The sequence below is a fragment of the Sinocyclocheilus anshuiensis genome, unplaced genomic scaffold (genome assembly GCF_001515605.1).
Source record: "Sinocyclocheilus anshuiensis isolate Anshui unplaced genomic scaffold, SAMN03320099.WGS_v1.1 scaffold351, whole genome shotgun sequence".
Taxonomy (NCBI): Eukaryota; Metazoa; Chordata; class Actinopteri; order Cypriniformes; family Cyprinidae; genus Sinocyclocheilus; species Sinocyclocheilus anshuiensis.
The window spans coordinates 178,626-179,225 of NW_015552551.1; positions in this window are offsets into that span (position 1 = coordinate 178,626).

A 600-nucleotide genomic window follows, 5' to 3' on the forward strand; every position below is an offset into this window, starting at 1 on the left:
GTCAAAATAACACATTGTCAATATTTTTTGAGACCCCCCAAAATTTCACAAATCACGTTTTCAGGGGAGCCCATGTCTTATTAAGGGGAGCCGAGCTGCCCCTAGCTCCCCCGTAGTTCGCACCCTGTTCACACACACTATCAAACTCTCTCGTGCACACTACCAAACTCATTCACACACACTATCAAACTCTCTCGCGCACACTACCAATCATAAGTTGGGTGGGTCTGAGGACCTCTGCTGGCCATCTTCCTCTTTATTTATATATTGTTATTGTGTCTGTATTATTCGGTGTTGTTTCTTTGTAATTTGCAGTGGTGGAAAGAGTACTGAAAATTTGTACTTAAAGCTGCAGTAACTTTTTTTGGTTAAAATTGATCCAAAATCAATATTTGAGCAAGTACATAACCAGCCAGTGTTCAAAACTATCGCCTTACTTTAGCCAGATTCACAACGGTTAGCTTATAATAATGTTTTCTAATTTGAGTGGTACGGGTAGGTTTTCGCAGGAAATTGCCAGCATACCAGCATGGCACTGCGTCATTACGTCACGTCTGTAAACATAAAGAAGTTGTCCCGGCTACTAGGCTATCGCATGTG